The following is a 27064-nucleotide window of genomic DNA, read 5'->3' on the forward strand; positions in this document are numbered from 1 at the left end:
ATATTCCCCTTAAACATTTCCCCTCTTACATTGAACTCATGACCGCTAGTAATTGATCCCCAACTCTGGGAAAAAGCTTCTCACTATCCATCCTGTCTATACCTCTCATGATTTTGTAGACCTCAATCAGGAACCCCCTCAACCTCTGTCTTTCTAATGAAAATGATCCTAATCTACTCAACCTTTCTTCATAGTTAGCACCCTCCATGCCAGGCAGCATCCTGGTGAACCTCCTCTGTACTATCTCCTAAGCGTCCATGTCCTTCTGATAATGTGGCAACCAGAACTGTATGCAGTATTCCAAATGTGGCTGAACCCAAGTTCTATACAGCTGTAACATGACCTGCCAACTCTTGTAGTTGGTATTTGTTGGTTGGCCTCAACATGATGAACTGAAGCACTTGTTTCTATGCTTTATGATTCTTCCAACTCTGAGTTAGCTGGAAATGACCATTCCTCACCATCAACATCAACCTCAACCAAAAACTGAAATGAATCAGTTATTTAAATATTGTGGTAACAAGAGCAGGTGACAGACTGAGATTTCTGCTTGTCAAAGCACAAAGCAGGTTTGCAAAGTGATATTCTTGAACTGACTGGATAAATACATTGTCAACAACACACAAGACGTTCAACACCACCCAATAGCCCACTTGACCGACACTGTCCAATATTTGGAGGTCTTCATAGCAACACCCACATTCCAATGATTAAATAATAAAGACTTACCATTGAAATGGAAGATATATGTATTTAACCTGACTACCCCACTCACTTGTTCTCTCACGAAGTGTGTTGTGACAGATCCCATCCCCTGTGGGACTCATACTTTTCCATTCAAGGTAAGGCTGATATTTCTTGCTATTCCCTTTGGGCTCTATTACCTACTTGGGTCTTTGTCTATGACAGACAGCCATCTATAGATTCCATGGATTCAAATGAAGACGACAAAAAAAGTCAAAGATTTGATACAAAAATAATGTTTAGTCCATCCAACCTCTTTGTTCTGTCATCAAGCTGCATTTTGAATGTTTCTAATGTTTGCAGTTCTCTTTTTTTCTTATTGACAGGTTAATTACAGCAATTATTAATCTTGTTATTGATCTGTGGGAAAATAACTTCTTAAAATCACTTCTAAATTGATTGCTAATTTAAATGTTCTGTTGCACCCATTGGTAATCATTTTCCAATGTTCTACAGATTCAGGATCAGTCCTTATGGATTGGAGAGTGCCTAATGTTGTCCCACTTTTCAAGAAGGGAGGGAGAGAGAAAACAGGGAATTGTAGACTGGTTAGCCTGAAGTCAGTGATGGGAAAGATGCTGGAGTCAATTATAAAAGATGAAATTTCAACTCATTTGGATAGCAGTAACAGGTTAGATCAGAGTCAGCTTGGATTTACAAAGGGGAAATTGTGCTTGACTAATCTTCTGGAATGTTTTGAGCATGTAACTATGAAGATGGACAAGGGAGAGCCAGTGGATGTAGTGTACCTGGTCTTTCAGAACACCTTTGATAAAGTCCCATATTAGGAGATTAGTGAGCAAAATTAGGGCACATGGTACTGGGGGCAAAATACTGACTTAGATTAAAAATTGGTTGACTGACAGGTAGTGATAAACAGGTCCCTTTTGGAATAGCAGGCAGTGACCAGTGGGGTACTACAAGGTTCAGTGCTGGGACAACAGGTGTTTACAATATACATTAATGATATAGATTAAGGAATTAAAAGTAATATTAGTAAATTTGCTGATGACACAAGGCTGGGTGACAGGGTGAAATGTGCAATGGTCGAATTTGTTCACGCCAGTCAAAGTGGGGTAGGGCAAAGCTGCACAAGACTCTGGAGGCTTCACTGTTTGGGCCAGTTTTCTCTGCTATCCATTTTATTGTTATAATCACTTTACTATCACTGTCTAAACTTTGTAAGTAATTAATCAATTAATACTCCTTGTTCACTTTCTGTCTGCCAATTCAATCTGATTTTTTTTTAAAAACTTACAGAATGACAATGTGGACTATGCGAATCTTCCAATTAATTGACTGCTTGCATGACCAGTTATGTGGCTTATCCAAAGTTTTGCGCATCAGTTTTCTCTATTCACTGTCTCTACTGCTCTGCCTGTTTTAGTCCCTCTGTTTATCCCTCTGTGTCCTTGCCCTTCCCAATGTCAGCAATTTTCTTCAACTTTTATCACCATCTACGAGAACAATGTCACCCCAGTTCTAGTTTATTTGTGCCTCATGTTCACGTTGCCTCACCCTTGGTGCTCCTGCCTTCAGCAAGCTGGGTCTCATTCTCCAGAATTTCCTCCCTAAGCATCTCTACCTCATTATCCTCCTTTAAGATGGACCTTAAAAACCTTCAATTTTGACCAAATATTTTGGCACCAGTCCTAATGTTTCTCTCTTTGTCTTGGTGCCAACATTTGCCTCATTATGCACTTGTGAGGCACTTTGTGATTTTTTTTATTTTAAAGGCATTACATAATGTCTTGTAGTCAAGGATGATGATAACAGCAAGTTTGATTAATTTAAACTCGGTTTATCCAGGTCATTAACATAAATTGAGAAAAGTTATACCATTTGAGGTTATTTATAAAATACATCCACTGTCAAAATATACGCTATTGGTAAGACTTAGCCAAAGCCTATATTAAATGCATAAATTTTGTGCAGAGAAAAAAAACAAGCAGACCATTGACATAAATATGTAAAATTAAGGCAATGGAGTGGATTGATACAAACATCTTGAAAACTGAATTAAATTAGCTTTATTGTCACATACTTGAACAGATAAGCATTTTAATGTTTTCTGGATTTCCTCTTTCTCCCTATTTACTATCATTGATGACCAGCTGTTAATGATTTCTGGGAGTAACGCCAACCAGAAAAATAAGAGTAATGCCCATTCTTCTTTCATTTATGTCGAGAGATCTTTTATGTTCTTCTGAACAGGTAGGTATTCCCACGGAATGAACTTTCACGGGAAATATGCAACCGTACATTCATATCCAATTATTCAGAGGAATAGCACATCAGTACTTCAATGAATTGCATTACCATGTCCTCCCACAATATTTAGGAGGCAATTTCTACTTCCCAGAGCAAAGGTGAGAAATGTGAGAAAATATGATGAAAATGAAAGAAAATTAGAACCTTGACATTGAGAAAAATATTCCAGTTTTCCTCTTAAGGGTTAGTGAGTTTGGAATCTCACTAACGAGTGTCAACTACCTTATTTCCAGGCATTTGCATGTCATAAGTAGCCCAACTCACCATATTGTAATTCTTCTCCAATTCTTCTCTCCTTTCCCAAGAAGAAGCTAGACAGTACCAATTCCTGATATGGAAGTCAGAGCGATTATCTGACAGCAGAAGCTTGCTTCTCCAGGATTTCAGAGAACTGTCTTCTTCACAATATCCCTGCATGCTCCAAGGATAGCATCCTCCTTCACTCTTCATCCAAATAGGTCAAGGTTGCTAAAGCACCAGCCTCACAATATCATCATGCCTTCAGCCTTTCAGGATTTCACTTTGAAGTTTAGGGACCAGCAAAGGATGCAATGTCACCAGATACAGCCAGACCCAGCCAGCCTACTACTTGCATTCTTCTGCCAGGTCACTTCGCATGCAGGGACACATATGCAACTATGAAAATGCTTCATATGACTCTTAGCTTCACCTCTTAGCGCTTCCTCACTTTGTGTTTACTTGAGGGTTGCCAGCCCATGTGGCTTCAATTGCTCTTCAGTATAGAGGGAAAGGCAGACAGCATACCATGGTCCAGTGCATGGCACAGTCAAGGGGTGAGCATGTTGCTGTACATCTGTGATAAATTCTGACATGGAGGTGTCGGTGTTGGACTAGGGTGGACAAAGTTGAAAATCACACAACACCAGATTATAGTCCAACAGGTTTATTTGGAAGCACTAGCTTTAGGTGAGCAACTCCTTCATCCTAATTAAGGAGCGGTACTCCAAAAACTATTGCTTCCAAATAAACCTGCTGGATTATAACCTGGTGTTGTGTGATTTTTAACTTTATGATAAATCAGCATGTATCAGTAGCTTATAGCAAATACACTGTAAGTGCCTCGACCAAATGGCCATGTGTTGATGGTCAAAGGGGAGCAGTTGCTAGTGGGTCAGGGGAGTCTGGTCAGTTAGTGAGATTGACATAGTCAGTCAAGGAGCTTGTATGATTCCGGTCTGCAGATTGGTCACAATCAGCTCTGCAGGTAAAGGGCAACCAGTCCAGGGGATACAGATACGTCAGTTGGAGTGTTCTGGGTACGTCAGTCTGAGGGTTTTGGCTAGGTTTTCCATAAATAAGATTAAGGGATGAACTGATTTGATGAAAGTGTATTTAGACCAACTGTAGTGATGCCGGATCAGGATAAGTGGTGAGCTGTCTCCATTGAGTGAGTTGGAAGCACAGAGGGCAGCGGGATTAGTAGTTTGGGAAGATGAGGTGGATGGTTGCTGTAGAGTGGGCATGAAACTTGTTGTTGTTCACAAGGCTCAGAGACATGAGTCTGCAATGAAAGCGTTATGACTTAGAGGTGTCGGTGTTGGACTGGGGTGGACAAAATTAAAAATCACACAACACCAGGTTATAGTCCAACAGGTTTATTTGGAAGCACTAGCTTTTTGAGCGCTGTTCCTTCATCAGGTGGTTGTGAAGGTTAAGGTCATGCTTACAGAATTTATAGCCAAAGGAGTCCAGTGTCATGTAGATATGTTACAGTAAACAATGACAGGATGTACATGTATTTGGAAAGGCAAGGACTGATTAGGGATAGTCAACATGGCTTTATGCGTGGGAAATCATGTCTAACAAACTTGATTGAGTTTTTTGAAGAAATAACAAAGAAGATTTATGAGGGCAGAGCAGTAGATGTGATCTATATAAACTTCAGTAAGGCATTTGACAAGGTTCCCCATGGGAGACTGATTAGTAAGGTTAGATCTCACGGAATACAGGGAGAACTAGCTATTTGGATACAGAACTGGCTCAAAGGTAGAAGACAGAGGGTGGTGGTGGAGGGTTGTTTTTCAGACTGGAGGCCTGTGACCAGTAGAGTGCCACAAAGATCGGTGCTGGGTCCTCTACTTCTTGTCATTTACATAAATGATTTGGATGCAAGTATAAGAGGTACAGTTAGTAAGTTTGCAGATGACACCAAAATTGGAGGTGTAGTGGACAGCGAAGAGGGTTACCTCAGATTACAACAGGATCTGGACCAGATGGGCCAATGGGTTGAGAAGTGGCAGATGGAGTTTAATTCAGATAAATGCGAAGTGCTGCATTTTGGGAAAGCAAATCTTAGCAGGACTTATACACTTAATGGTAAGGTCCTAAGGAGTGTTGCTGAACCAAGAGACCTTGGAGTGCAGTTTCATTGCTCCTTGAAAGTGGAGTTGCAGGTAGATAGGATAGTGAAGGCGGCGTTCGGTAGGCTCTCCTTTATTGGTCAGAGTATTGAGTACAGGAGTTGGGAGGTCATGTTGTGGCTGTACAGGACATTGGTTAGGCCCCTGCTGGAATATTGCGTGCAATTCTGGTCTCCTTCCTATCGGAAAGATGTTGTGAAACTTGAAAGGGTTCAGAAAAGATTTACAAGGATGTTGCCAGGGTTGGAGGATTTGAGCTACAGGGAGAGGATGAACAGGCTGGGGCTGTTTTCCCTGGAGCGTCGGAGGCTGAGGGGTGACCTTATAGAGGTTTACAAAATTATGAGGGGCATGGGGCGGAGAGTCCAGAACTAGAGGGCATAGGTTTAGGGTGAGAGGGGAAAGAAATAAAAGAGACCTAAGGGGCAACGTTTTCAAGCAGATGGTACATGTATGGAATGAGCTGCCACACGATGTGGTGGAGGCTGGTACAATTGCAACATTTAAGAGGCATTTGAATGGGGTATATGAATAGGACGGGTTTGGAGGGATATGGGCTGGATGCTGGCAGGTGGGGCTAGATTGGGTTGGGATATCTGGTCAGCATGGACAGGTTGGACCGAAGGGTCTGTTTCCATGCTGTACATCTCTATGACTCTATGATTAAAACTTTCATCTTTTATAATGGGACATGCTGGTTTTTGTTCTTTGATATGTAAATCCCAGAATTCCTTTTAAATTACATTCTCAAGGTAGCTCAGCTTTTTAAACAATTGATATGAAGTCTGTCTGTGTCCCAATGCTATGACAAACCCTCTGTATTAGTTTTATGTGGATTCATACAGTTTTTGAGCAAAACAATTTGCAAAAACAAATTCACCCCATAAGTTTATATGTGTTAGTATGTAGGAGTGACAGATTGAGTGTGCATGTGAGTGTGTGCATATGGGTGTGAGTGCACATGATAGCGTGTGTGTATATATGTGTGTGATGGGGTATGTGTGAGAGGGTGCGTGTGTTGGTGAGTGCGGGGGGTGTATGTGTGTACATATGAGAGAAAGCATGTTTGTGTATTGTGCAGTGGGTCACCTGTAGTGTGACATGAATACAAGATCCCAGTTGAGGCCATTCCCATGGGTACCAAACTTCACTATCAGCTTCTACTGAGCCACTCTGCGTTGCTGCTTGTCCTAAAGTCTGTTTTGGAGGATGGTTACCTGAAGGTCCGAGGCCGAATGTCCTGGACCACTGGTTGTTGTGAGCGCTGGGGCTGTGAGCATTGGGTAATAGAGTGAAAATGTTGGCACTTAGCCTTGCCGAGCACAGGAGATCATCGACCTCCCTCTTGCACTGCTGTCCATTGTATTTCACCCTGGACACAACATTGATCTGTGCTGCTTTCTCGGTTCAGGTTGGCTGGGTCTGGTTATATTGCATCCTTTGCTAGTCAGCATGATACACCATAGTGCCCCCCCCACCCCCCACCCTTCTCCAGTAGCCAATCCACCAGCACATCTCAGTCCCAAATGGCAAACTGAAGAGCTAACTTGGCTTTCTGGGCCATTTCCTTTGGGTTAATGTTGCACAGTGAGGGTGAATTCCTGACTTGCAACATTTGAAATGATGCACAACAGGGGTGTAATTAAGGCACCAAAGACACGAATGTCGCTTCTGCTTTTCCTACCACTTGATTCCATGTGAAGGGCATTGAAGAAGCCAACTGCATAATTAATGAGGTGAAGAGTATCAAATTACACAAAGCAAATGCTATGGTCCACTCCAGACTGGAATGCATAAGTCTCACTCAACAAAACACTTTGCTTGAAATTGGGAACGTTCAGCCTCTTATTTTACTCAAAGGAAGAATAAGGGCCTTAATGGCAAGTCCAGCATTTGTTATTCCTACTGGTTGGAAAATTGGCAACTACAGTTCATATGATGTAGATGCTCTTATGGTAGGATTATGACCTGGTAACTACAAATGAATGGAACATTCACTTGGCACTTCTGGCTGCTGAGAGTTGTACACATCGGAGTCATGTCTATTGTGCTCATACTCTGGGTTTGACTGTCCTGTGGAATGTTCTCTACTCTTGAATTACTTGATTTTCCACCATTATTCACAACTGGATGTAGCAAGAATTTAATTTGATATGCCTTGTGGGACTACTTAATTTTGTCTGTTTAGTGTGCTGTAGTTTCACCAGATTGGTACTTCATTTCATATATACATAAATTTTCTGAACTAGCCTGATCAGGTGGGATTTGAACCCAGGCTGCCTGGTCTGTAGGTAGGAATATAGTCACTGCACCACAAGATCCCTTCTCTTATGCTAGGTATGCTTAGTGATGCTATACTCTTCATTTACCCACAACTGATCCCTTAGCTTGACAGTAATGATAGAGTGAGGAATGTGCAGGGCAAATTATGATGGAATACAATGCTGTTACTGATGACCCACAGCACTCCTTGCATGCCAGCTTTGTATTATCAGATCCATTTTAAATCTATCCACTTATTACAGTGTTAGTGGAACACCAAATGATGACCTTCATAGTGTGAAGATAGGACTCTGCCTCCACAAGAATTGTACAGTGGTCACTTCTACAAAGATAATCATGGATATAAGCATTTTAAAAGATTAGCGAGAGAATGTTTTTCTCTTGATATCTAAAACAAGACCAGTCCTGCAGGAATTATTTTAGAACTCATTCGGTTTGGTGATTAGTGCGCTCGGACATTATAGATTCTACCCACAATTCTGTGCCCTTGCACTATTAGTATTTCTTCCAAGTAGTGGTCAACATGGAATAGTACTGATTCAGAGCTGAGGGAGGGCAGTAAGTGGTAATTAGCAGGTTTCTCTATCTATGTTTAACCTGATGCCATGGGATTTCATGTAATCCAGAATCAATGCTATAAACTCCAGGATTATTCTCCCCTGATTGAATCACCACATCTATGGGATCAATCCTGCCAGTGATCAAGTCACATCCAAGGCAGATGTTGGAGAACTCTGGAAGTTATCTAAACACATGAGCCTGTTGTTTGCCTGATCTGTGGAAAGGCTAAATCAGTTTTGATACATGGCTCCTAATGTTAGTAAGGAGGACTTTGGAGGTTTTTTTCACTAGGATAAGGGATTTAAAGACTAGTGGCCATATTCTTAAGATGAGGAGAAGAACATTTTTAAAAAGTCATGAGAGGCAACTTTTTTTGAACAGAGAGTGGTTAGTGTGTGGACTGAACTTCCAGAGGAAGTGGTGGATGCGGGTACAGATACAACATTTAAAAGACATTTGAATAAGTAAATGAATAAGAAATGTTTGGAGAGATACGGGCCAAGCACAGACAGCTGGGACTGCTTTAGTTTGGGATTATGATCGACATGGACTGGTTGGACCGAAGTGTCTGTTTCCATGCTATATGATGCCATAACAGGGCATCATATAGCATGGAAACAGACACTTCGGTCCAACCAGTCCATGTCGATCATAATCCCAAACTAAAGCATAACAGGGCATCATATGCATTTGCATTTGTCAAATTTGCTGCATGCATTGATGTCAAGTGGCCCAATAAGTTTTATTCTTATTGCTATGTGACAGCTTAATATAATTGATTGCTCTACCATTTCAGAGGGCAGTTGTGAATCAACCATGTTGGCGTAGATCTGTAGACACATGTATGCCTAAATAGTAAAGGTAGCAGATTTCCTTCCTTAAAAAGGCATCAGCAAACCACATTTTTAGATTCTTAAGACAATCCAGAAGTTTCACCATCACAGGTACCAATATTACCTGTTATTCTGGGTTTATGATTTGTATTAGTGACTTGGAGGAAGGGAGAGACATAATTGATCCTACATCTGCTGATGCGTAGGAAAGCAAGCTGTGAGGAGGTTGCAAAAAATCTTCAAGTAGATAGGTTAAGTGAGTGGGCAAAGATAGTGGTAATGTCACTGATTGATTTATTTATTGTCATGTGTATCTTGTTACAAAATACAGAGAAACGAGTTGCATAGTGGATGAGTAATGAGTACAATGGATGAGTAATCCAGAGGCCCAGGCCAGTATTTGAGGAACATGAGTTTGACTCTGACTATGGTGGATAGTGAAGTTCGAAATTCAATAAGTACATGGAATGAAAAACTAGTCTCGTGGCAACCATGTAAACACTGTTCATTGTTCCTCTGGTTCACGAGTGTACCTTAGGGAAGGAAATCTGCAAATGGAACTCCATGTAAGAAAGATGGTGAGAGAAAGCAGGGAACTATAAACCTATTAGCCTGACATCAATAATCAGAAAAATACAAGAATCTATTATAAAGAATGTGTAGAAAATAATTGTCTAATTGGGCAGTGTCAACATGGATTTATGAAGGATTAGTCATGGTTAACAGACCTGATGGAGTTTTTTGACAATGTTAGTAGCAGAGACAATAAGAGGGATCCAGTGGTTTTAAATACAAGGCTTTTGATAGGGTCCCACACAGGCCATTAGCACATTAAAGTCGTGGGATTGAGAGTAATATACCAGCATGGACTGAGGATTGATTAAAAGGAAGAAAATGGGACTAGGCATAAATGGATCACTCTCAGGTAGCAGTCTGTAGCCGTGGATTACAGCAAAATGAATGCTTGGGCCCCAGCTGTTCTCAATCCACATTAATGATTAGTTTAGAGGAGACGATTCTAATATTTCCACATTTGCAGGTCGCCTCAGTGGAAATAGGAGTTGTGAGGGAGATGCAAAGAGGCTTCAAAGTGAGTTAGACAAGCTGAATGAGGAAGTAAGATTATAGCTGATGGACTATTATATGGATAAGCATGATGTTATTTACTTTGTTCAGAGAAATGCAAGTGCAGAGTATTTCTTAAAAGTTACAAAACTGTAAAGTGTTGATGTCCAAAGGGACCTGCTAGCATACTAGGGCAACCAGTAATTCAGAAAGCAACAGTACCTTAGCTTTTATCGCACGAGCATTTAAACACAAGCACAAAGGAGTCTTGATTAAAGTGTATAAATCATTAGTGAGACTGCACCTGGAGTACAGTGCACAGTTCTGGTCCCCTTGTCTAAGGAAGGATGTACTTCCATTAAGGTTGATTTCGGGGCTGTGGCTGATGGTGGGGCTGTCCTCTGACGAGAGATCAGGCAGACTGGGCCCAAGTTCTCTGGAGGTTAGGCGAATGAGAGTTGATCTCAGAAACTAACAAAACTCTTAAAAAGAAAGACAAAGTAGATGTGAAAGATGTTTTCCCTGGCTGTAAGGTCCAGAACCAGGGGACACAATCTCAAAGTAAAAAGGCAAGCCATTTAGGATTGAGATGAGGAGCAAATTCTTTTTAGAATGGAGAATCTTTGGAATTCTCTGTCTTAAAGTGTTGTGGGAGCTGTCATTACATTCATGAGTGAGATTAATGGATTTCTAGTTACTAACAACATATAGGGATACTGCAGGAAAAGTGGCATTGAGGTAAATAGTCAGCCATGATATAGAATGAAAGAGTAGGCTTGAGTAGGTGAATTATCTACTCCTGCACTATATTTCTTTGCTCTTATTGGCAGACCACAGACCAAGTACTTGCCTTTGGGTAAGTTACTCGTGAATGAATAATAACCCTCTGCCTCACAGCGCCAGAGACCCGGGATCAATTCCCGCCTCAGGCGACTGACTGTGTGGAGTTTGCACATTCCCCCCGTGTCTGCGTGGGTTTCCTCCGGGTGCTCCAGTTTCCTCCCACAGTCCACAAATGTGCAGGTTAGGTGAATTGGCCACGCTAAATTGCCCGTAGTGTTAGGGAATGGGTCTGGGTGGGTGCGCTTCGGCGGGTCGGTGTGGAGTTGTTGGGCCGAAGTGCCTGTTTCCACACTGTAAGTAATCTAAGTAAATCTAATCTAATTCACTATGCAAAATGTTAGGCACAAATATCCTGTTGGTAATAAAACTAGCTACAATACCAATATGACAATTTTACAATAACTTTCATTTCCCTTTAAGCATCATTGTAACACTTAACTTCCATGTTGAAAAATCAGGCATAACTGTTTAGAAAAGTAATATGGACTTTACATAATATTAACAGCTAGCCAGCAGTTCTGTAATTTAATCTCTGCATGCTGCTTATGTTGACTGGCCTCTTGAATTTCACTTCTACTTTCTGTGAGATTGAGGTTTATCAATTCTATATCAATTTAGTAGCACAATTCCAAATAACAGCCTGCAATTATTTTTTTCAGTTTATAGATTTAATTACTGAGCCTTGCGAATAGTTCTCTTTTCCAATGTACTGAAGAGCAGGAAATCAATCAGCCAGATCAAAACTTTGATAAGTTCAAAACTTGAAATAGTTGATGTGATGTTTTCATGATAATGGTTTATTTTGCCCTAATGCTAAGATATGTAATGTAAATTTAGAGTCAGCCTGACTCCAGAACAAAAGTGTCAGACTCTCTCAACCCTCTGCTTAACTCTGGGAACAGGTTGAACTCTGACTGCAAACTTATGGTTATCGCAACAATGGGAAATATAGCTTTGCAACAGTGCAGTTGCGCAGTAACTGATTAAAATTGTTACCAGGCTGCATAGGTCCTTCAATATTATGAAAGAATATTATTAGCAATGCTTTAAATGTTGAATCTTTCATTGTCCTGGCATTAATACAGGATTCAACAGTTCAGTGAATTATCTTCTGCTTGTTAAGTCCTGGCTGGAGAGAGTTCAAAAGAGATTTACCATGATGTTGCCAGGTATGGAAGTTTGAATTATAAAGAAAGGCTGGGATTTTTTTCACTGGAGTGTAGGAGGGTGAGAAGCAACGCTATAAAAGTTTATAACATATTGAGGGGTATAAATGGAGTAAATGGCAGTTGTCTTTCCGTAGAATGGGGAATTTCAAGACTAGGTGGCATATTTTTCAGATGAGAGGAAACAGATATAAAAAATGCATGAGAGGCTTTATTTTACAACGAGGGAGATTCACATGTGGAATAAACTTCCTGAGGAAGTGGTGGATGTGGGTACAATTACAATGTTTAAAAAACAATTGGATAATTGCATGAATAGGAAAGGTTCAGAGGGATATGGTCCAGGAGCAGCCAGGAGGGACTAGTTTAGTTTGGGACTATGTTCAATATGGACTGGTTGAACCGAAGGATCTGTCTCCATATCATATGGCTTTATGATTCTATAATATAATGTGGAGAAAGTGAGGACTGCAGATGCTGGAGATCAGTGCTGAAAATGTGTTGCTGAAAAAGCGCAGCAGGTCAGGCAGCATCCAAGGAACAGGAGAATCGACGTTTCGGGCATAAGCCCTTCTTCAGGAATCTTCTTCAGGAAGCAGGTGTGGCTCAGTGGTTAGCACTGCTGCCTCACAGTGCCAGAGACCTGGGTTCAAAAATTCCTGAAGAAGGGCTTATGCCCGAAACGTCAATTCTCCTGTTCCTTGGATGCTGCCTGACCTGCTGCGCTTTTCCAGCAACACATTTTCAGCTATAATATAATGTGTCCCAAAATTTGCTTTGATACATTGCAGTGCAACTAACTCCTCTGGAAGCCATAAATTTAAATTGCAGGTGAGAGCTTTCTCTATGTATTTCAAATTACACAGAAATATAGGAGCAGGAGTAGACCAAAGACCTAACTCCATATACCTGCCATTGGCCCATATTCTTTAATACTTATGCTTAACATAAATGTATCTGTCTCGGATTTGTAATTAACAACTGACCCAGTATCCACTGCTGTTTGTGGACGAGAGTCCTAAACATCGTCATCCTTTGTGTGCTTCTTAATATCTCTCCTCAATGGTTTGGCCCTAATTCACGGACTAAGACTCCTAGTTCTAGAATCCCAAACCAGTGGAAATAGCTCAACCTTTTCTACCCTGTCCTTTCTAGTTAATATCTTGCAAATTTCAACCAGACTTGCTCAATTCAAGAGAAGATGTGTCTAATTTGTATAATTTCTCTTAATAACTGAACCTACTGAAGTCCAGATATCATTCTTGTAAATTTACATTGTACTCCCTTCAAGGCCAACACATCCTTTCTAAGATGTGGTTCCCAAATCTGCTCAGTGTACTCCAAGTGAGGTTTAACCAGAATTTTGTATAACTGCAGCATAGTTTCTGCATCTTCCAGTTCTCAAACTATTAAGGTAAGTATTCCATTAACTATCTCAATTATTTTCTAAACCTCTTTGTGACATTTTAAACATCTAAGCACCTGAACCTCATGCTTTTTTGTACATACACTGTATTTAACTTCATACCATCTAGAAAATATCCTGATCCATTGTTTTACAGTCCAAAAAGGATCATCTCACCCTTGCTTACATTGAACTCTATCTGCTTTGCCCACTTATTCAGTCTATCAATATCTCTTTGTTACTTTATGATATCATCTGCACCATCTACAATGGCATCGAACTTTGTCATTAGCAATTTTGGATATATGACTTTCTATGCCATTATCCAAGTCATTAACAAATAGTGCGAATAACTGAGGCCCTGACACAGATCATTGTGGGAGACCATTGGTTACATCCAGCCAATTTGAGTACCCATTATCCCTACTTTCTGTTGTCTGCCACTCAGCCAGTTTCCCAGGCATGTCAGTAATTTGCCCCCAGTTCTGTGAGCTTCCACAGTCTCTTTTATTGGACTTTATCAAATGCCTGCTGGAAATCTAGGTAAACAACATCCACAGACATTCCCTCTTCAAAAAATTCAATGAGGATTGTTAAGCATGACCTATCTGCTGTGAATTCATGCTGACTCTCCTTAATTAGCTGAAATATTTTAGTTGTTCAGTTAGCCATTGTTGATTATAGACGAACAATCTCACCACTGCAGATATTAGGCTAACTAGTCTGTAAATCCCTATTTTTCCTCTTTTCTAGAAATCATACAAATCATAGAATTCACCCAGTGTGAAAGCAGGCCATTTGGCCCATTGAGTCTTTACTGACTCTCCAAAGACTGGCCCACCTAGACCCACTCCCTCTACCCTGTCCCTGTAACCCTGTATTTCCCATGGTGAACCCATGGGCAATTTAGCTTGGCAAACACTAACCTATGGGAGGAAACTAGGCCATCCAGAGGAAGCCCATGCTGACATGGGGAGAATGTGCAAACTCCACACAATTTTGCCTTTCTTGAAATTCAGAGTGACATGCAATTTTCAATCCAAAGGGAAAACTCCTGTGTCTAGAGAACTCTGAAAGATTATTGTTTGGGCATCTACAATGTATCAACATCCCTACTTAAGACCCTCAGATGGGAAACATCAGGTCCTGGGAATTTGTCACTCCAATTCCATTATTTACTTACATTAATTTTATTCAGGTCCTGTCCCTGATCCACTATTAATTTCCTTGGGACATTCAGCAAGCTATCCTCCTTTCCTACTATAAAAACTGAGGCAAAGTCATTACTCAACATGTCTGCCATTTCCCAAAGTTATTGACAACATCCTTACTTTAATTCTTTAGAGGGCTGATATTGCTCTCTTACCATATGCTTACCCTTTATGTAACTATAAAGTTTCTTCTTTTGATTTTGATGTCTTCCTTTCATTATCCTTTTTAAGAGCTCTTACAAGCTGCTTTGAGTCCTTTTGCTGCTCTTTGTATCTTTCCTACTCGACTGTTTTCTGCACTTTTGTCAGCCATTTCTTTTAGCTTTATGCTCTCCCTTATCTCTTTAATGGTCCATGTTTTTTTTTTCTATAAAGTGGAGCATTTCCCTCTTGGGGGTATAAACTGGTTTTATATTGTATTAGACATTCCTTTAAACATTCTCCATTGTTCTTCAGTTATTTTACCCATTAGCCGATTTTCCTAGTTTACTGTGGACAGTATATGTCTCACGTCATTAAAGCTGGCCTTAGATTTGGATAAGCTTGATCTTAATGAGAAGAGACATGAAACTATAAACTGGGAAAATCGGCTAATGAGCAAAACAACAGAAGAATAGTGGAATATGTTTAAAGAAACATTTAACACAGTACAAAACAAGCTTATACCCCTTGGAGTCTGCCTGTTTGCACCCCGAGTAGACAAGTATTTAAAATAAACTGTTCACGTGTTTGAGAATATATTTCTTGTTGAATGACATGGTAATAAAGACACAACATGCAATTAAGGTTACCATCCTACCTCAACTTGAACACTAAGTTAGATTTCAATTTTCTGTACAGTTGTAGAAGCAAGCTCAATTGGCACTGCCCAACTCAAGTTATTTATACAGAACAGAGATTCACATGAGACAACTAGATACAAATCTGGCTAGGCCTCAAAGGGGAGGTGGAATTATCACAGCCAGAAGGTTAATTTACAGCTTGGCCCGTGATGATACATTTACATATTACCAATACTGAAAGATAGAATACTTTCATCTTAAACCTTTCACAACATAAATTAAAATGGAAAGCTTATTGCACAAAAACAAGTAAAACCCTCAAGAGAAACATGCATGACTAAAAATAAATGGCCTCAAATGATGCTTGTTTACAATGTATACCACAATACTTCATGAATTGTTTGAGATTTGCACTGTTCTTAGTAAACCTGAAAAGAAAATCTGGAAATGCTACATCTGTCAATGACTTTGCTGCAAGCGTATTTCCTTGCCATAAAACACAAAATAAAATTTCACAGATTTATTGAGTGGGACTAAAATTTTAGGTTTGCTTTGTTGATTTGAGAATCCCATTGTAGGCATATTTCTGCAGCCACATTTTAATGGAAAATGATTCAGGATCACATCAAGTGACACTGCAACAAAGGGTGGAGACCAAGTGAGCAATGTTGGATCATCAGGGACAAAGTCTCACAACATTTATTGCAAACAATGTATGTGATGTATGTCCAGCCCAATGAAAAACTATACTCTAACAATGCCCCAGTATTGAAATGGATTTCATATACATTTCATAAAATTACTTCTTGTTGTTTTAAATTCTCTTGAAATATTGATACTTTTACTGCACTCTTTAATCTTGAAATTTGGCAGCTAGTGAGCTGAGTACTTACAAGAAGGCTGGGAGAAGATTAGATAGTGGTATCCAAAATCACAAAGGGTCTGAACATAGTTGGGAAGGGATCGGCAATGAGAAGGCACAGATTTAAAATAATTGCTGAAAGAAACAGAAGTGACTTGAGAAAACAAAAAACCCTTTTTCACGCAGTCTAGAATGTACTGCCTGACACTGTGGTGAAGGCAGGTTCAACTAAAGCTTCAAAAAAGAGCCTGAATGTTATCTGTAAAGACAGAATGTGAGGGTTTACTGGGAGAAAGTGGGAGAATGAAACTAAGTGAAGTGCCCCTGGCACATTGATATATACACAATGAGCCGAATGGTCTCCTTTCTGTTACTGTGACCATTCTGGGAGTCTGTGTGCACCAATACCATTGTCTCTGAGTTCAGTATGAGTTGCAACTGAGTGTATAACTGGGGTCTGCCAGCCAAATTCCATGTTACTTCGATGCCAATCTGAGACTAAAATGTGACTGTGGTATGTATGCAAAAGGTAGGAGGAGCCACCATCATCTCAAAAATAAATAAAATTTGACTCATTTGACTTTTGAGATAGATTAAAGATTAATAGTGTTGCATTATAAAATTGCAAATACCCAGACACTTGTACTTAGAGAAAAACAAACTCTTTGTATTCAATGGATTAAAGGAGGTTACAGATTAGAGTCATAGAGATTTGCTTATAAATTGTTTGTTAAGTGGATGCATTTCCCTTTTCAGAGCTAATATATTTATTTTGAAACAATAAGTGCATTACTCTGCCTAACTGCTCTGCGATGACTTAAAAGCTATGCACTGTCAGTGATCTCCAGGAATTAGATCCAATTAGGAGCGCAGGAGAGGTTTGGAGACCGTTCTATAGTGTTGGGATATGTCAAGTATAATTATAATGCTGAGACTATCTGCTTTACGTACATACACATGTATACTTAACAATGTTTCGAGGAAAATGTGGTACATAATCTTACATTTTAAAAAAAACTATGTACATTTGGGGTGGCATAGATGTTCTATTCTCATTGCTGTCTGTCTCTTCACAAGTACAGTTATACTCAGTTTTTCAAGGTAAAAGTCTACAAGAATGATGAACCACTAATCGGCATCCTCCTATGGATCTTTATGATACCTATAAAGTGATAAATGAATTGGCAGAAGTGTTCCCTCCCTCCTCACAGCCGTCCTCTATTTCCCAGAAGATCCTCTAAAGTTATCTAACAGCAGACACTATCTCCACCTCCCCTAGGCAACAAAAACGTTATCTTGAGGCAGAGGAAAAAAAGAATTTAAAACGCAATCCGCCTCTGTTTTTTGCATCGCACCAGTGAATCCAGCCGAGCGTTTGTTTTGAAGAGACTTTAGAATCTGTAACATTTAGCGACACTCGCCCCATGAAAAGACTGTGTACTCACTGTGTGGCAACATATCACTCAGGCCCGCGAACTCCAGGATAAAGTTCGAAACCCCGTTAAAAAAAACTCACCATAAAGCATGTTTATCTGCCCGTCCTCTAGCACAACAGTTAATCTACTTTTTCAAAAAAAAATCCACTTTCTGCTATTTGACACTGAACTTGTAATGTGATAGCACCCAGATATCCAACAGGCTGCTAAAGTGTCAGGAAGTACATTTGCTGACATAAGCACTTAGATTTATCCTCAATATTCCCCAACACAAACGTATTTGTAAAAGTGCGAGACAGAAAAAAGAAACACTATCAGAAAGGTAACAAGTCGAAAAATCCACTTAAAATCTAAAGGTCAATAAGTTTTCTGGAGTCAAAGTCAACCGCGCTAAAATATGAAATGCAAGTCCTCCAACCAGCACGACAGCTCATAAACATAACACATTGGAGCAAATTCTATCAACGGAGCAGTACTTGAAACTTCTGGAGGCAATTTATAAAGACGATTGATATTCGAACCTGAATTATAAAGCTTGCATTGGCTTGTTGAACTTTCTAACCCCATTAGAATCTCCTTTAAGTTTACAGAGCGGACCCGAGTAGCCCTTTCAGTCTTCCAACTCCCAAAGAATATTCCAATCACTTCGATATCACAAGATCCCGTTACCTAGTGGCAGCAGCCGATTAATTTAACTTCGTCTAAAAGGGAAGTCCTCGCTAGGGACTAGCGTGTTAGGACTTTAGGTTGTACCTTTTTGTTAAAACGGTCGAACGAAAGCGATTTCCAATAAATTCCAACAGATTATCCAACAGCTTGAAGTCAGCGAGATCTGCAGTCTCTCCTTGGGTTGTTAAAGGAGTGGTTACACTGGAAAATCCCACATCCCCTCAGCAGCTGCTGGTGACGTTCGAGCCTTCGGAGTGAAACTCGATCAGTTTATTGCAGGTAAGATCACTGCGTTAACATTTCATCACAGGTAATACCGATAAGATGGTTAGGGGCGGGAGGGGGGGGGGGGGGAGAGACAAGTGCGGTTCTGAGACCGAGATCCAGTCCAGTTCCTTCTGCCTCTGGCATAGCCACATACAAACACACACGCACACAGCATTCATACACTTGCTTCAAGAGTTTACAACACTGCAAAAAAAGCCTGCTCCCAGCTGACAGCAGCTCAGCAGACCGTGCAGGGCACAAACCTCAAGAGCATTTTCCAGTAATTTCCTTCCAGCTGCCATTCTAAAGAGAGGATGGAGATCAAGCTCCGCCCGCTCATTAGAAAGCCCATGCTTGCGAATAATTGTGCAAGTGGTTGGCAGTTGATGGAGTTTTATTATTATTAACTCTATAAGAAGCATTATTTATTTCCCTACACATTCATTGATAGGGTAGATTGTAGATATATTGGCTCCTGCACTGATTTGTAGATGATTTTTATTTCGCTGGGGGAAATATCTGAACACATCTAGACCATTCACGATGCGTTTTTTTTAAAAATAGAACTAATTGCAAAGTCTGTAGCTAATTTCAAGGCTGCTAACCTCCAGTCCTGACTTCAAAACAATAGATGATTGCCAGTCTGTATTAATCCACCTCATGCCATTTCGTGCTTTACTCTGAATACCATACAAGTCGACACCGTGAACTTTTACCGTTCACCTGCACATAAACTTGCAGTCAGCCACAGCCGAGTTCACAAGTTGCTGTATTTAAGCGGAGCTTTTCACTGGCTATCTTTTACATCCAAGCGGTCAGATGTGGCTTTATTCCCCGAAATAATGTTTCCGGTTAGCCTCCATTAGGATTCACGGTGCCGGATAGATCCGATGACTCTTTATATAACTTTCGATTTAATGAAATCGCGGAGTGACTACCTCCTATTTCTGTCACAGAGTTGTGTTTTTCCTGGCTTTCATTCGGACTTGTCTTGGACACGCGACAGCGACAACACCACCGAATCTTTACAAACCCCTCGCAATCCTTCGTGGTGATGTCTTATTTAAATTCTGATTTAGTTCAGATTAACATTGCTGTGAGAGTGCTTATTGAATCATTCGATTTTCAGCTTCATGCAACGCAATAGTGCTATTCGATTTACGTTGCCTCACTCACCAATCGAGTTCAAATGAATTACACATTTCTGCAAATGTTTGTGAAATACGTTGTCGGAGTTCACTTACTGTTACAGCCGAGATTGGGGACGAAAGGATAAACTTCAATTCAGAATTGTACAGATTAGACGCCAGTCGGTTGTACTTTGGCGCATTGGAATTTTGTTCATTGGCCAGTGCATGAGGTTACTGTGTGATTGGCACATTCAGTATAGACACAGGTGGCATAATGCTATCACAAACATCATGTCTTATCCCTTAGCCAAAATTCAATCACAACAATCAACAACCCCATGTTTAGTTCAGCTTCCAGCCATTCTTTCATTATATTTGAAGATACCATCATGAGGCAGACTAAGCATTGTGAGGATTTCCTGGTTTCAGAAATAGTTGACATAATGGACTGGGAGTAACAGCTAGTTCCAGGTGCCACACGAGGCTTCTGTTAGCTTTTGGAATCTTTAGACATTATCTTGGCAGCTATGACATTTAACAAGTCTTCCAGAGATGTTCATTTCAATAGCACACTGATGGTCAAAGTCTCTGATAGTATTGGAAGGTTTCTCAAACACTCTTTTCCTTCCAATGAATCTGCTCAGTAGCAGACACATTATGTCAGCATGGCATTGGCTATTCTTTTGCAACTGTTGGCTCAAATCAAACTGTGGAGAGTTTTGTGATACTTTGGGATGGATGGTTTTGGAGAAACCTAGCTCAGGATCTTGTGTATGCTGCTGCAGCAATCAGTAACAATCAACTATTCTGTATTTTGTAAGTCATAGAATCATGAAGTTGTACAGTATGGAAACGCAACCTTCTGTCCAACTTGTCCATGCTGAGCAGATATTTTAATTTAACCTTGTCCAATTTGCCAGGATTTTGCCTATATCTCTCTAAACACTTCCTAATCATATACCCATCCAGATTCCTTTTAAATATTGTAATTGCACCTGCCTCCACCACTTCCTCTGGTACATCATTCCATGCACACACCATGCTCTGCATGAAAACGTTGCCTGTTAGGCCCCCTTCTAAATCTTTCCCCTCTCACCTTAAATCTATTCCATCTAGTTTGGGACTCCCTACTCTTGGGATAAGACCTTGGCTATTCACTCTACCTATGGCCTTCATGATTTTATAAACCTCTGTAAGGTCACCCCTCACCCCTCCGACACTCCAGGGAAAAGAAGCCCCAGCCTATTCAGCCTCTCCCTATAGCTCAAACCCTCTAGCCCTGGCAAGATCCTTTAAAATCTTTTCTGCACTCTTTCTAGCTTAGCAACATCTTTCCTACAGCAGGAAGACCAGGATTGATTGCAGTATTCCAAAGGTGGCCTGTATGTATGCAGAGGGAGACATTATGGAAATGTCTCTCTGTCCCAGTACAGAGTATTGTCATCCATTGCATGTTCTGCTGGGATGTATCAGACTTGACACATTCATCAAGTGTGTTTTGGGTCTCCCAAGACAGTTCCTACTAGACCCTGGGTTGAGCTAATTAAGCAATTGTATGAAGCAACTTAATGATTACAATGCACAATCTGGCGTACTGGCGCCAGCAGAACTCCCTTTGTGATTCAAATGGATTCATACACAGCAAAGCATAATGCAGCCTGCTCATTATGTACCCACCACATCTGAAGAATCAAATGGTCCAGTAAACTTATGAACATTTCTTGGAAAATAAACATGCATTCTGCTGGCTGGCCCCTGATGCCATAGATTGCCCTGTCTGAAAAGTGAAAGAATATTTTTATTGTATAGGTAGTACAATAAGGCTGAGGTTTTCTCTTGCCATTGTAACCAAATGAAGGATGACCTGGCAGCAACTAAATTAACCTCCTGAAAGCAATTTGTTATAATGTGAAACTTCAGTCAATTCTCATTTCATCATCACAGGGAAAACCCGTATGAGAGACTCCATTCTCTATATGAGTCAGAACTGTTTGGTCTGACTCTCTGAAGACACTTGGGAAAACTGATGCTTACTGATTTGAGATACTGAAATATGTCAGGTTCCCTTCTATAGAGCTAGTTTTACATTGATGCCATTCTTCTGTTTAAAGTCTTGGTCGTGGTGGTTATAATGAAGAAGTTTGCCACATACAAGAAGGCATTAAACCCATCGCATTAGTGCTTCTTGTTAGCTGAATATTTTATTGATGTTTTGTTAAGTGTGCTTCCAGTTAGGGAAGTGTTGAAGCATAAACTTAGAGGTTTTCCTTTGTGTATTAACACATGATGCAGACAGAGCATGTGCTTTTTGGTTGCCATATGTGTGTATCTTTGTTTCCATATTTAGTTTCTCCTGCAACAAGTTGCTAACCTGCCTTTAGAGGCTACAGCCTGAGGGCATCACGGCATCAAGAATGCCTGACTAGGAGGCTCTCCCATTCTGACCATTTGCTTTGACATATTGGAAGGATTGCAAGTTACTGGTCAAACTGTTTGGCTACTTACCAGTACAGCTTCCTTAACCAACAAGTCCTGAAGTGGAACTTCAACCCAGAACGATTGTCTGGGAGACAGGGGTACTACACATTGTGCAAGAAAACCTCCTTTTATTGAGAAATAAGAGCAACATAAATTTAACAAAGTCAATCATATTTGTAATAATATAAACAGCTATTAAGTAATAACTTTGGGAAGGGAGAATTACAGAACAGTCCCGAATAATATTCATTAATCTGAGGAGGTATGTAAGACTACAGTGTTTATGCGAAGTGAAGATAGAGAACATATCGCAGATGTGATATAAGAACATACATACACTTAATAAGTGATATGTCAGGGAACACCTCCAAACACAATTTGGCAAAGTGGAATATTCGTTTTACATGTTTTGATGGACAGACTTTAGGCTTGCGATGTGGATTTAAAGCGACTTTGCATTCCTTGGACTTCCCTGTCCAATCACTGCTTTATATTTATATCCCAGGTTCATGGCAAGCCCTTGTGATAGGGATATAATTTCAGCCAAAGTAGATTGCATTTGATTAACAAATTGTCACAAACCCTGAAGTGAGCATGCTCAGTAAGAACAGCACAATTGATGAAATTTGTTGAGATTAAAGGAAACAAAAATTAAATGATCAATAGTCTTTAGACACTTGTTAGAATCATGGGAAATATTAATCCTATTTACACAATTATGAGGTACTGTCTAGCACTGTTTTCCCACAAGATCATCTAATTGTCTCTACTACCATCTGTCATAACCTTTGCGTTAAACAATGTCAACAAATGAGACTTAAATGCAACACTACTTTCCATACACAAGTGCGTGACCACAGTCCTCAAAACAAGTTCACCTGTGCCAGGCACACAGATCTACATAACATACTCTGCTGACATTGATAACACATCCAGATCACCCATAACCTTAAATAATCACAAACAAACAAAGTTATAACAAACATCTTCAATGGATGGAGTTAACATGGCATGTCCAGTGGCCTTTCTTCAGAACTGGACGTGAAATATTAAGTGTGCTTTCTCATCACAGATGCTGCCAGAATTGCTGGGTCTTTCAACCAATTTCTGTTTTTATTTCAGATTTCCAGCATCCATAGTTGTTTGTTTCATTATATAAAATCAGTTACCACTTCTACACTTTAATCCATGTTATGCCACCTTTAATAGTATTAATAATATTAATAACATTAATAGCCATTGTGCCTAGGGTATGATCAAATATTTTATCTTTAATACACTACAGAGTGATTGTGACTTTGTAATTTTTTCTTCTATTCTTTCAGCCAGAAATAAAAACCAAATAAGAAAAGATGTGAACACAATTTATTTAAATGGGTTCAAAATGAAATGTATAGAATATATCTTAAACACTTAATCATTCTTTGTTACGGTTTGTGTAACAGATGCAATACATAGAGTCATTTCACAGTGTATATGGCACTCATTTTGGAACTGAACAGGCAAGGAGGCCCTAAATTCAACTTATTTTGAAAATTCTGCTGTTTGCAATATAAACATATTGAACATTGGCATAGCTGCTTTTTAAAGTCCAAAAATCAAAATTGTTATGAATATGCTTTGCTGCCAAACACTGGTTAACTATTTTTAATATCATTTAAATAAAAAGATCAATGTGCTGATAAAGTCAATGAATCTCTTTCAAAGATCACAGCAGAAACCTTTTCAGCGGAAATACAGCCATTGCTAATAACAACTCCAAATTGTAATTAACTGGTCTGTGTTGTGAATGTCTATGCAAGGTTAAATAAAAGTTGCTTATTGCATCTTTTATCCCACATCCTAAACCGTTATTGAATGTGGAAGATTGGTCTAGCTAAAAACATGAAAACAGCACTATTAGCCCAAAAAGTAGGGTCTGTGACAAAAGGTAGCTGTTTGTATTTCTGAAGTAGTTCTGCTGCCTCAGGAGGCACCTGGAAGTATTATAAAGTCTGCAGGTGAAACCACCTGAGAGGCAATCAGTGTGTCTCTATCTTATTGTGCAAGCTGCACAATGGCGGCACGGTGGCTCAGTAGTTAGCACTGCTGCCTCACAGCACCAGGGACTCAGGTTTCATTCCCTCCTCAGGTGACTGTCTGTGTAGAGTTTGTTCATTCTCTTTGTGGGTGCGTAGGTTTCCTCAGGATGCTCTGGTGCAGGTTAGGTGAATTGGCCATGCTAAATAGCCCATGGTGTTAGGTGCATCTTTCAGAAGGAAATGGGTCTGGGTGGGTTACTCTTCAGAAGGTCGGTGTGGATTTGTTGGGCCTGCTTCTACACTATAGATAATCTCTCAAAAAAATCTCTGGGCCACAGACAGCAAATGTAGGAGACAAAGATTTGTCAACTACACAGGAGATGAATGTAAATTTTCTGTTCCACTAACTATAAATATCAAGTGATTGTAGAACCTGCCTTATAAAAATGAATATTCTGCCTTCATAAGCTAACACTGTTTTCTTTCTTCAAGTCTATCATCCGAAGTGGATTGCATGGTAAATGCATCTACCTATGCAGATGTATTTCATATTTCTGGATGAGCAGACATTGTCTCAAATGCACTGATGATGATGACTGAAACCTTCTAATTAAGCCCATGGCTAATCATGTCAGATGTGACTGTTAAATTGTCTTCAAACACCACCTCTGAAAAGCACAACCTCTTCCACCTGGAAGCACAAGGAGAGCAAATGTATGGGAAACCACCATTTCCAAGCTCCACTCTAAGTTACACACCATCTTGATTCAGAAAAATATTGACATTAAATTATTGTTGTTGGGTCAAAATCCTGTGATCCAGACCTAACCCTTACCTAACAGTACTTTGGCAGTGCCCTACACCACATGCATTACAGCAGGTCAAGAAGGCAGCTCACCACGACCTACAAGAGATAGTTAGAGATGGTCAATAGATGTTTACCTTGCCAATGGAATTGGCATTCTGTGAATGAATAAACAATGTATCACCCAGTTAGCAATCAGTTGGCATCCAGGGCAAGTCTCAAAATGCAAAATGAAAAAAAAACAATTTTATAATTTTAAGCAAGAAACACCAATCCCAACACTCAGTATGGCAAGGTGCTATTGTCATTGATTTGCTTTCAATGGTAGAAGTCCTCCTCAGTGTTTATTGTCTCTCAAATGTATAGTTATTGCACCCATCAAAGCACAGTAACTATTATTCCACACTGTCAATTCATTGAGTGAAGACAAAATGCTATTCCTATAAGAACCAACTCTTTTACATTTTTTTCATGGTATGCGAGTGCCACTAGTTAAGGCCATCACTCATTTATTGCCCATCCAGACAGCAGTTAAGAAGCAACCATATTGCTGTGGGCCTGGAGTTACATGTAGGTTGGACTGAATAATATTCCTAAAGGGCATGAATGAACCTGATATCTTTTTTAATAACAGTTGACAATGGTTATGTAGTTGTTGTTAGGTTAACGTTTTGCTTAATTCCAGACTGTTATTGGAATTAAATTTCCATCTGCCATAGTGGGATTCAAACACATGTGCCCAAGGTATTACCCTAGGATTCCAAATTATTAGCCCCGTGACATGGCCACTATTACCTCCCCTGAAGCTAGTTTTCAATCTCACTCCATGCCAAACAGTGCTACACTGAAGCTCGACAGTTTATAGAGGCTGGACAATAAGCAAACATACATCAATTTCAGTGGTAAGTTAATGATTCTGTACAATGTTCTGACCAGCAGGAAAGCAGTCTCTAACTTCAGCTAAAGCTCTTTATATTGAAGAATTAATGCTACATTTTTGGTTATGTTGATATAAATGAGCAAAGAAACCTTTTAAATTCATAATTGTCAATGGAAACTAATCAGCGAAGGAAACCTTTTCTGATTTTCATCTTCCAAGGTTAATTAATTGGAACTACCGTGTAAACACACTTTTCTGTTCCATTGCCTTCTGCTCTTGGCTGAAGTTTAAAAGTCAACCCTTTTTTTCATACATAACAGTTTCTTCTATATTTAGCTCTTTTCAGTGTGTGTAATTCTATTCACTTGCTGTTGGGTTTTTTTTAAGTTCTAGTTTGTGATGTACAAATACACTTTAATGATTGTTATGCTTATTAAATGTACAACACAAAGAGTCCTTCAGGAGGCTTCGTTCACTTATGTGTTCGGCATAATTTCACCGAAGGTAAAACCATGTACCTGTGGTCTTCTTTCAAAACAGAAGCAAAGCTTCCAGCGTTCTTGTGCCATGGTGGTACTGTCTCTATCTCTAAGCCAAGAGGCCTGCATTCAGATCCCACCTGCTCCATTAATGTATAGCCTTTCTGTTTGCATCATTGTCAGATTTTGGAGGTGCATGCCTGATAGTCTAGGAAATTCCATAACTCTTACACACTGGAAAGCTCACAGGTGCTTAACTGCTTGAAGGCCTTTGGTTGCAAGCCAAGGTTATCCTTCCAAACATGCTCTTTAAACAATCCTCAGATTGATGCAAAGTGACAATACCACACTCACTGCACTTCCTAGGCCATGATGGAACAGACTATAGACCTCCTGAGGATGAGGTTTTGATGCCTGGCTACTCTGCAAAATGTTGCACTGTAGCCTGAAAGGCTATGCCTCATTATTGTGACATGATTATCTCTTCACAGC

General features: G+C 39.9%; 1 protein-coding gene across 3 annotated transcripts in view; it reads right to left on the reverse strand.

Moving 5' to 3' along the window:
- The window catches only part of LOC140465888 (sodium channel protein type 4 subunit alpha-like), a 195111-nt gene extending 175038 nt beyond the window's left edge, over positions 1-20073 (reverse strand). The window contains exons 1-2 of one of the 3 annotated variants that reach the window (XM_072561788.1): positions 20024-20073; positions 18597-18759 (exon numbers count right to left, since the gene is read on the reverse strand). The gene's annotated coding sequence lies outside the window, so the exon portion shown is untranslated. Of the gene's footprint in view, positions 1-17923; positions 17967-18596; positions 18769-20023 lie in introns of those variants that run through there. The other 2 variants (XM_072561789.1, XM_072561790.1) reach the window with 2 other exon arrangements.
- Between the last annotated feature and the right edge of the window lie 6991 nt (positions 20074-27064).

The sequence above is a fragment of the Chiloscyllium punctatum genome, chromosome 42 (assembly GCF_047496795.1).
Source record: "Chiloscyllium punctatum isolate Juve2018m chromosome 42, sChiPun1.3, whole genome shotgun sequence".
NCBI classification, from domain to species: Eukaryota; Metazoa; Chordata; class Chondrichthyes; order Orectolobiformes; family Hemiscylliidae; genus Chiloscyllium; species Chiloscyllium punctatum.